Source organism: Schistocerca americana, chromosome 5, assembly GCF_021461395.2.
Source record: "Schistocerca americana isolate TAMUIC-IGC-003095 chromosome 5, iqSchAmer2.1, whole genome shotgun sequence".
NCBI classification, from domain to species: domain Eukaryota; kingdom Metazoa; phylum Arthropoda; class Insecta; order Orthoptera; family Acrididae; genus Schistocerca; species Schistocerca americana.
The window spans coordinates 652,568,807-652,579,437 of NC_060123.1; the positions used below are offsets into that span (position 1 = coordinate 652,568,807).

At 42.4% G+C, this 10,631-nt stretch overlaps 1 non-coding gene across 1 annotated transcript; it reads right to left on the bottom strand.

Moving 5' to 3' along the window:
- Nucleotides 1-7,983: 7,983 nt before the first annotated feature.
- Nucleotides 7,984-8,057, bottom strand: Trnas-cga. The gene has a single exon. It is a non-coding gene; the product is annotated as a tRNA-Ser (tRNA).
- Between the last annotated feature and the right edge of the window lie 2,574 nt (nt 8,058-10,631).

Genomic DNA, 10,631 nt, shown 5'->3' on the forward strand with positions numbered 1-10,631 from the left:
GTAAGTTTTAGCGTGAGACTTTTTCGCCTCTCTGTAACGTTGCAAACGTTAAAAACATTGCCCCACCACGAAAAATATAACGTTTCTCATTGGATAGACAGAAGTTTTGTAGGTGGAGCTTAAGGTTAACATTGAGACCCTGATTGGCCAGTTGAAAACACAGCCAGATAGCTTTTCTAAAAACCAACTTCGGTAAATTGTAGTAAGGAGAAGTTAGGAGGAGTTGCTTCCGAGACGGCGAGGTGTGGAGCTGCGCAGCCCGCCGCCCCCTGACGCTGCCCAACCAACGACAAGGTAATGAACGAACGCGATGCCGCATGAGAGCGCATAAACCTTCACTCAGAAGTCTCATCTGTTACACCCCCTTTTTACCTAATTCTAGTGTCGATTGTCAATTAAAGCTCACGGTATTCACATTTGCTATTAGAAGTTAAAATCTGAAACGCGATGATTTTTTTGTTATATAATTATTGAGAAGCGACATCAGCCACTGTAATTTACAACAAGTTAGATAAGTAATTAAAGATAATTGAGGGTCACTACAGACCATTTTGATAGTTTTCTCTTTTATGAAACTTAACTTAAATCTAGATTATAGGTGTGATATGGCATAGGTCATCCTTCGATCCATTGTAGAACTTGGAAACCTATTCAGGGAATATTCGTTCACATTTTTGTTGAACGCAGTTGGTTTTTTATCATCCTGTATTAAAATATTTCCTTTCATCAATAGCGCAATTTATAAACAATGTTTTGTGAGTAGAATAAAAATTCCAATGGTAAACTTAACTGCTTTTTCGACGTTATTTTACCAGCTAACTAAAAATAGAAAAGCCTTGAACCCCCTAAACTAAATTTAGTTTGTATTAAGATTCTTTCACAGGGAGTGCAGTGGAGCTGACGCTGAAATCATTAAGTAGTTGATTATATCATCGCTAGTCTCACTGAACTCTTCTGAACTCTACATGTCATGTGTGGTCTGGCATCTCCTTACCAGCAACAGGTCCCAGGTTCAAACTAGTCAATTACCTAAAAAAACACGCTCAGAGCGTCGTTGCGCGAAAGTGGTAGGGAGATACGACTTAGAACAAACAGACACCACGCAGAATTTTTCTTTACAGCAGGCCTATTTCGGCAAGACTGCCGTCGTCAGGTTATACGAGGTGCTCTTGACATCCGTACGATATCGTTGTCTTAACTGCTGTCACACTAGTGTATAAGTTCCCTCCTTTGATGTTGGTGGAGCTACTGTAGGTGTTAAACTGTAGTTGGAGCAGTTATTTCTGCAGTTTTCCAAACATGACAATTTGTTTCATAATGACATTACTTGACTGCTGTATTGACAGTTGAGTCAGCGATGTCAAGGAACGTCATTACGAAACAAACTTTCTTATTTGGAAAACTTCAGAAATAACTGCGCCAGCGACGTTTTAACACCTACGGTAGCTCCACCAACACCAATGCATCAAACTTATACAGTAAGGTGACATCAACTAAGACAGCGATACGATACAGACATCAAGACCACCTGATATAACCTGACCATGGCAATCACGCCGAAATAGGCCTATTGCAATAAAAAATATAATCGAGCAGAGCAGCGTCTTGGTCTCGAAACATAATATTGTAACGTCCTTAGATGACATGTACGACGCAGCGGGCTCAGATGAGTACAGATTGTGTATAATATTGTGCGGGCGTAATATGAATATTTCTTTTATAGAGAGTGTGACATTTCTGTGGAACCCAAGCCTAGCTTTCACATTCATTGGTTTCGCCAACTCACAACCAAACTGTCACCTTGGAACCTAACTTAAACTTCGGGCTAAACTACAGATCAATCAGTCACAGTAACCAAGTTTTTCGCATTTTCATTCGTTGGCTTCACCAATTCACAGACTACCCGTGACAAGCCACTCATCCCAGCAAGAGACGCAGACTCCGCAGCGATGCCTCTCTGCAGAAGCGTCACTTCACGCAACCTTTCCAACCCCAGGATGGAGCACTTGTGTACTGTGCTACACTGGCCTTGAAACTGACAAATGAGTAAGCCAGTTCGCACGCTCGCGCACGGGAACGCACCTGGAAATTCTTTCGAATCTTTTGACACGGGCAGGACAACATTACTGATCACTAAGCTTGATTGACTATCGACTTCCGAAACACACTCCACAACACCACTTCCATCCCGAAGCTCACAAAATTTGCCTCCTGCACCCTACGAGCGCTGCCGGTCGGCTTCTCGATTTCGCGAGCCCCAAAAACGCTCCACGAAATTGTCTTTTAGCAGTTAGAACTGCTCTCCTATCAGATTCAGAGGCAGATTGTAGGCCTATCCGTTTCCTGCTCTTGTTAAAAGTGCTCTCCGGGCAAAAGTTGGTTCCTGATTTCTCAATCTCGATTTCCAACAGGTAAGCAGTGGCCATCCTGCGGTAACGACTCGATCTTGAAATGGGCAGAGAGTATTAAAGGGAGACTGACCCCTTATTCCGCGTAATCGCTTGGATACCGAAAGCCAGGTCTGGCGAACACAGCAGGCACACGACGAACACTAAATCGCGGCCAGGCAGTTATGTGTTAGAAGTGGGTAGCAATATTAGTCGCCGTAGCGGCTTGCAAAGAACTAGACTGCATCAGTGCAGGATGGCCCAGAGTAACAGATGATTCTGAAAAGCTCGAGAATCGTGCTCAGCTGATAGAAGGTGATGCGGATGCAGTCGGCCAAGTCGCTGTCACGTTATCTTTCAGAAGCTAGGGAGCGATGGACGCCTCAGCATCGCGCAGACGTTCCCAAAGCGCTTTATCGCAAAGGTATTTCTTACGTGCATATATGTCGTGCTTTTCGTAACCATTTCAAAATTAATCGGAATCCACCGGTGCTGTCTTCCTGTGCAATTAAAAAGTGAGTTAAGGACTTTGAAGAGGCTGCGTCAATGAGGGTAAAGAAGCCTGGGAAACAGTGCGTACTCCTGAAAAATCGGGCGTGTCAAAGAAATGCCATCGAAAGAAGCCCTCGTCGCTCAGCTCGCTGGCATGGCCCTGCACTTGTCATTTCCCACAGAACGGTTTGACGGATTTTACACAACGATCTACACTATACTCCTTACTTTATCCAAACCGCTTATGCAAAGAAACAGTTCGAAGATTGTTCTATGGAGTTTTGATCAATTTAACTAATGAAGACGAAGTCATTGCAAACAAATTATGGATGAGTGAGGAGACTCATTTCCATTTCATTGGTTGCGTCAACAAGAGGAGCTTTTAAGTTTTGACGTGGCGTGACTCCTAGATAACAGTCTTGGCAATTTCTCTATCCCACAAAAGTTATTGTGTCGTGTGCAGTGTCTTCATCAGGCGGCATAGGGCACTACTTTTTTTAAAGACGATCTAGGCGATCTGTGATCGTGATTTCACAGAGAAACGCACATATTTTGGAAAACGATTTTTTTTATCAACAACACGGGGCAACCACGCACACGGAAAAGTGATCAATGAACGGTTGAAGCGCTGAAAGACCGGTACCTGAAGGAAGTAGTTCAGATCCCACTGGCAATGCTATGGAATGTGGTGAATAGCTTCTACGCTCGTCCGGAAGAATAATGGTCGTCATATTACTGGAACTGCATTTACTTAATTTTCTTCAAGGCTTTTTTGTTCTGTTTGTGGTGGTGAAAGTACAATTTGGAAAAAAATTGATTGAATTTCTTTTACAAAATCATTTTTTATTCTGTCCCACACTGTTTGTGTGTGTGTGTGTGTGTGTGTGTGTGTGTGTGTGTGTGTGTGTGTGTCTGCGTAAGTGAGTGTGCAAACGCTCTCTACTCTAGCACGCTGGGAGCAGGAGGCACAGCTGCAGTTGCAGTCCTTGTTTCCATTATAGCAGCTGGCTCTACTGCACAGTGATCAACTGGGAGGGGCCCAGCCTTGACGTCACAAGCTGGCCAACTGAGCATCAAGATAGCGATCTGCGCTGCCGCTGATACTGAAGCTAACCGCCACTGTGCACTGAGGCCAGGCAAACTGGACCAGCAACCGCTACTCGCCACCCACCTACTCCTGCCCTGGCTGGAAGTGACACACACACACTTACATCTGCGTAAAGTGTCAGTAGTCTGAAAACAAAAGATATTACACTACCCTGATACCTCGGAAATAATTTGTCTCTACGCGACCACCTTGTGACGGAGCTACGTACAGAACTCGTTTCATGAGTAGTAAGTGCGCCTGGCGCCTTAGCCCGCTGGCAGCGTCTAGTCTTTGTGCCACAGAGTCCGCCAGAAAAATGTGTACACACTTTAAGGAACGAAAAGTGTTACTTATGTGCTTATTTTACATTTTATAATTGGTCACAAATCTGTATATTGAGCAAGCAGTAAAGGAAACAAAAGAAAAATTCGGAGTAGGTAATAAAATCCATGGAGAAGAAATAAAAACTTTGAGGTTCGCCGATGACACTGTAATTCTGTCAGAGACAGCAGAGGACTTGGAAGAGCAGTTGAATGGAGTGGACAGTGTCTTGAAAGGAGGATATAAGATGAACATCAACAAAAGCAAAACGAGGATAATGGAATGTAGTCGAATTAAATCGGGTGATGGTGGGGGTATTAGATTAGGAAATGAGACGCTTAGAGTAGTAAAGGAGTTTGCTTTTTGGGGAGCAAGATAACTGATGATGATCGAAGTAGAGAGGATATAAAATGTAGACTGGCAATGGCAAGGAAAGCGTTTCTGAAGAAGAGAAATTTGTTTACATCGAGTATAGATTTAAGTGTCAGGAAGTCATTTCTGAAAGTATTTGTATGGAGTGTAGCCATGTATGGAAGTGAAACATGGACGATAAATAGTTTGGACAAGAAGAGAATAGAAGCTTTTGAAATGTGGTGCTACAGAAGAATGCTGAAGATTAGATGGATAGATCACATAACTAATGAGGAAGTATTGAATAGGATTGGGGAGAAGAGAAGTTTGTGGCACAACTTGACCAGAAGAAGGGATCGGTTGGTAGGACATGTTCTGAGGCATCAAGGGATCACCAATTTAGTATTGGAGGGCAGCGTAGAGGGTAAAAATCGTAGAGGGAGACCAAGAGATGAATACACTAAGCAGATTCAGAAGGATGTAGGTTGCAGTAGGTACTGGGAGATGAAGAAGCTTGCACAGGATAGAGTAGCATGGAGCGCTGCATCAAACCAGTCTCAGGACTGAAGACCACAACAATTGGTCACACATGTTGTACAACCTTCAGTTTACCACATGGTTGCTTTGGAAGATTGGAAATTTGTGGTAAGGTCTTATGGGACCAAACTGCTGAGGTCATCGGTCCCTGAGCTTACACACTATTTAATCTAACTTAAACTAACTCATGCTAAGGACGACACACACACACACACCCACGTGCGAGGGAGGACTCGAACTTCCGACGGGAGTAGCGGATGGTTGCTTTAAATGTTCAAAATGTTCACCGTTGGCCGCTATTCACATAACAGGACGGCGAGCGGTCGCCGCAACTACGGCAGTCTATGTTACAGTGGAGAGCGCTGCGCATGTCGCTGTGATCTGGCGAAGTTCCTCCAGCGTGCGTGGCTTCCGTCGATAGACGCTATCTTTCACAGTTCCCCACAAGTAAAAGTGCACAGATGTTAGACCTGGCGACCGTGGAGGGAACTCCTCGTTCAATCCAATGCCCCGGAAAATTGTCATCCAGGAAAGCTCGTACGGCCAGGTGGCAGGGTGCTGGCGCCCCGTCCTAATGGAGGAAGACCTCTTCATCACCTTCATAAATCGCACGTATATGACTGGCAAAATTTATGTGCGTAATATTTACAGGTACACTTCTCCAAAAGAAAAATGGTCCTAAGAAGCATCTAGACGATAGTCAACACCACACATGAACTCGTGGTAGACTGACCGCTTTATCAAAAAACGCAAGCGGATTTTCCGGTGCCAAGAACACACTGTTATGCCGATTCACGATTTCATTAAATTTAAATCGAGCCTCGTCACTCCACACGACCTTCGTCACAAATTGTTCTTTCATCAGTTACCGTTTGCTGATACCATTCGCAAAATTGCAATCAGCGATCAGGATCGTCATCATTAATCGCGTGCAGTAATCGTGGAATGTAAACTTCCCACTTTGAAGCTTTCAGAATTCTTCGTGCACTTGTACTGCTAACCCCTACTTCACGTGCACATAGCGTAGCAGACGTCTGTGGAGAATTAACTAACGTTTCCAACACGAGAGCCGACGAAGCAGGACTTAACAGCTGTACGCTGTCTTCCTGATCTTACTTGGTGAATATCACAAATCGTTCCATGCAATTCAAACTTGTCGATGATGCGTTTAATTGTTAGGAGGGTTGGTGGTTCTGTTTCAGACTCCCGGCTCCACTGACGTTGCACTTAAACGGCATTATCAAACATGAAAAACCACTTCACAATACATTTTCGTTGCTCGAATGTCAAGCGTGCCGAGCCACCTTGTTTTCTCAATACCGAGATGAAAGTACTAGCATCTGTTGTGCCAAATACCGTACTACAACACACTCGTAACTGATATCGAACAACAATATCGATATCTCGATAGAGCTTTACAAAGAGTGTATACATTTTTCTGGTGGATTCTGTATTTGACGGCGACACAGCAACATGTTGTCTCCAGAAACGAGAAGGGCATCTACGTTTATTTAAACTGATGGAAGAAAACTCTCAAACTAAGGAGAAGTTGTGCGAGATAAATGAAAGTTGATTCACGTGTATCTACATATAAAAGACGACGTCTATTCAGATTTTGCGCCAGTCGCGTAGGAGTGGTGTTAGTAACGCCAATACGAGGATACAACTCAGCTTTGCTTTAAACACGCACTGCATCGGTCGTGAGCGTTAGTTGCCTTTCAGATTGGACGTAGTGAGTTTGTGACCTCCCCCTTCCTAATTGCCCTACTGGATTGCGATATAACGGACCGTGATCGCATATTCCTAATGAAATTTTACAGTGAATAAGGCTGTCGTTACCGAAGGAAAATAACAACGGTTAGTTGGAGCGAAGTGCACATCAGACTCTTCTGAAGGAAGAATCTATTCTATATTTAAGTTAAATTTAGAAGATAATTTTGAAATGGGTGGATTTTAGTGCAATCGCTCACGAGCCATACAGGGTGCAGAAGGGTACCACGTAATATTTACTACAAAAGTCACTGATAACAGAAAGGAAACACTGAGGAAAAAAAAAAAAAAAAGAAAGAAAGATGAACGGTCGCCAGCCCGCTCGGGCAATGAATCTCCAGAATCTTGAGAAAGGTAATGGCAAAGAATTTTAAGCAAATAATCACTGGCGTGGCAACAGAAGGTTGTCACACTTTTTCACAGCACAACAGTTCAGTTCAGGAGAAAATAAATGAATCAGAAAGCACTCAGTTTGCAGTCACTCATTCTGAAATACTAAATTTTGAAAGTAACGTTAATTGAAATTACTGGTTAAATAAATGATTGGCTTAACTTTAACTTTGTTATGTAAAAAAATAAATAACTTTCCGTAATCTCAGTGCAACGTAATGCAAAATTTAGAAAAATGTAAGTAGTTTACTTTTGACTATTGAAATATTGAACTGAATTTACTTTACGCAAGTGAGCAATTGGTTTTACTTTTAAAATATCAATGAAACACATACCAAGCCAGCAGAAGTCACTCGCTAAGCTAAAAACAGAATAAATGAAATTGTGCACTCTCCATTTTGTGCTGTATCTTTAGTTATTACTTTTGCCAGTGAAATTTTACTTTAAGTAGCTTCTGTTATACAACACAAGAATGAACAGTTACTGTGGCAGAAAATTTAGACAACCTAGATTTTCGCAAACACACTGACTGGCAGTAAATAGTTAATCACATTTCATATTCTCGTGTGACTGCATGGAAAGGAAAGGGACCCTGCTTGGGTATAATATCTTAGGACAATGACAGCGCAGGTGCCCTACAAGTTCTGTGTGCCGGACCGAGACTCGAACTCGGGACCTTTGCCTTTCGCGGGCAATGCTCTACCATCTGAGCTACCCAAGCACGACTCACGCCCCGTCCTCGCAGCTTTACTTCTGCCAGTATCTCGTCTCCTACCTTCCTAACTTTACAGAAGCTCTCCAGTACCTTTTGAATAAAGGAACTGAAAATAAATCTGAGGCTGGTTGCTGTCTCAACACCATCAACATTTGTCTTCAAATAACAGCCACCGTCTCCAACCATGCCATCATATGACAAAATTGCATTAAACAGGATAGTTTTAATTGTAGATCAGAGAAATCAGTCGCTATTTTCACCCACATCAATTTTATAAATTGTCCCTAAACAATTAGATATTATAAGAATTGCGTCAAAGTGCGTATATTTCCCCATAAAGTTTGTTGTAAGTTACGCCATACAATTCTAAAGGAATGAAGGTGTTCATTGTTACAGAAAATGTAGAAAAAAATGACTATTATTCATTTAAATTCGCTTTAGGTTATTAAAAGATATATCGATACCAAAATCATTGGTCATTTACTCAATGAACTCCTGAGAAAAAGCAAAGCTAAGTTTGAAAGCAAAGTGAAAAAAAGTTCGTATGCACAACTCATTCTACATTACGAGCAATTGTTATTTGGAAACTTGCATCTTATGTAGTGCAACAGATACTCATATTTGCTTCTGCTCTGAGAGATATTCATTTTGAGAATTCATTTCGTAGATCTTCCTCGAGCATGACACAGCCAGCCTGTCTGCTGCCCAGGTACTGACATGGCCTTTGTGGTGACGTGTTGCGCAGCGCGCACACGTGTTTAGCAAGTGCTGAAAGCGAGCGCGTAACCGAATGAATTTCCTAGAAGTGAGTCACACGCAATGTTTGCCACGGAGCACATATGAAAAAGAAACTCCGTGTTTCTATTGTGGGAGGCGACAAACCGCGTTATTAACAACATCGCACCAGGAAGAGTTACTTAAAATCGATTAATCGATAATGTCTGCATTAAACATGAAACCCATCAGTTAGCTTTCGATAGCAAAGCAAGTACAACAACTTTTCAGATGAGAAAGAAATACCTTTCAATATCTAAAAAAAAAAAAAAAAATGCTGAAAGGGTTACAGTAAGTTCACTTTGCGTTTCAAAATCTTGCCCAAATATACTCAAATGGTTCAAATGGCTCTGAGCACTATGGGACTTAATATCTGAGGTCATCAGTCCCCTAAAACGTAGAACTACTTAAATCTAACTAACCTAAGGTCGCGCGGTTCCAGACTGAAAGCGCCTAGAACCGCTCGGTCACAGCGGCCGGCCAAATATACTCACTTAAAAGAAAATGAATTGTGAATAACTATTTTGTATTAACAAATAGTGAAGAAATAACGTTTATAATAAACTCCCAGTCAGAGGACATTTATACATGAAGCCTATCAGTTGGCTTTACTTACTAACAAATGTGTAACAACTTTTCAAATGAGACAGGTAATACCTTTTTATGGAAAACAGAAAACACTGCACGCCCAAAGAGGTATCATAAGCTCACTTACAGATAGTTTTAAAACCTTGCCCAAATGTATTCATTTAAAAGGCACGCAGTAATATACATCAGACATCGGCCAAGTGCAGGCATGAAAGTCCTGGGGAACAGGCAACACGGGCCACACCTGGTTGTGCCGCTCGGACCCGATTTATCGGCCCTACCGAGGGTGCATAGTACAGTTAGGTGCGTCCGACTTCACTTCCCGGATGCCGATATTCAAACCTCCGCACCCGTATCTCACGGAGTTAGCGTACTTTGGTACAACATACAGTTCAAGATCCACAATATTGTCTGTAACAAACTGAACACTCAGCTTTAGTTGTACACAACAAACCCCACAGCTTGGATGGTAAGGCAGAACGTCGACGTTACTAGATACCAAGCAACAACAATTCGATCAGAATGGTGCAAAAAACTGCGTAGCGTCGGACCCCAACATGGACTACTAACATATTTTCGTGACTGAGCACTCACTAATAGTTTGTCTCGGGTGAGCTACACTTGCAATACGGAAAGCAAAAGTGCATGGGCAGTGAAAGAAATAGAATGTCACCTTATCAGTTCAGCGAAATAGTCGTCCAACACTATCAGAGAAGTAGATCGCCTCCGCAATGTCCCAATAAAATGTCATGGGTTAACGGCCACCAAGTGTTTGACTGCACAGATCATCTCAAGGGTGGGGACAATGGAAGGTCAGGCAAAGTTGAAGAATACACTAAAAATAGCAACATGGAATGTAAGAACACTCCTCCAATGCGGGAAATTAGAGAACCTCAAACTAGAGATGGACAGAATGGGAACAGACATAATAGGAATATCTGAGATGCGATGGCCTGAACCAGGAGACTTCAGATCAGGAAATTATCGTATCATTCATACAGGTACTAACCAAGGAACAACTGGAATCGGTGGAGTTGGAATAATTCTAAAAGGAAAACTCGGGAATCTAGTCACAGGACATGTGCAATTTAACTCTAGGATAATACTAGTCAAAATTGGAACCAAACCAAAGAACACGGTAATAGTACAAGTCTATATGCCGACATCGGCAGAAGAAGACGATGTAATAGAAACAGTGTATGAAGACATCAACAAAGTT